The sequence below is a fragment of the Phycodurus eques genome, chromosome 10, assembly GCF_024500275.1.
Source record: "Phycodurus eques isolate BA_2022a chromosome 10, UOR_Pequ_1.1, whole genome shotgun sequence".
Classification (NCBI taxonomy): Eukaryota; Metazoa; Chordata; class Actinopteri; order Syngnathiformes; family Syngnathidae; genus Phycodurus; species Phycodurus eques.
The window spans coordinates 1,020,354-1,021,076 of NC_084534.1; positions in this window are offsets into that span (position 1 = coordinate 1,020,354).

The following is a 723-nucleotide window of genomic DNA, read 5'->3' on the forward strand; positions in this document are numbered from 1 at the left end:
TTCAGCATTCTGGGGGCGGGTAGCGGATGCTGGCTGTGGGTGGGGGGTGAGGGTTCCAGGGGGACGGTGCTGCGGGGCTGGGTGTGGCGGTCCTCTCTCCCTGTGATTGTCCTGACGGGCCAGGCCTGCAGGAGCCATGCCTCTTAAATCACTCACCTAGCACTAGCTCAAGCGCCCAAAAAATGGGCGCTTCTGTGGGGCCTGTGGACCGCCCTGTGTCCCTCGGTGTGGGTGTTGTCCCGTGCACCAGGCTGCTCTCGGGTGGGCCCCTGGGCCCAGCCCCTCCTCTCGGGTAGGTGGGGTGTAGCCCTCAACTCCCGTGGTGCTGGCACAACAATTACCGGACACTTCTGATGGTTATTTTGCATTCGAGATGTTGTCAATTCATTTGCATGTGTCCGCAGACACACCCCTGGGACTTGTTGTGAGTGTGGGGCTACTCACTCACTATACGAGCTTCCTGGGTATCCCCCCCCCCCCCCCCCCCCCACTTGCATTATGTTTCTATAGATGTTTAAAACTTACACTCCCACCACACTTCAGTTGTACAGCATGGTTTAGTACCTCTGTCCTGCATGCTTCCCCTCCTGTCCTCATCCCTTTTCTGTCCAATCCTGTCTTAGATTGTCCTGTCCTTCCCTCACAGGGTGTAGCACTACTGCTCCATACAATACTTGAATGTAATGCCTCATAGTAATGTGCATAATATGATTTATTTTGCTT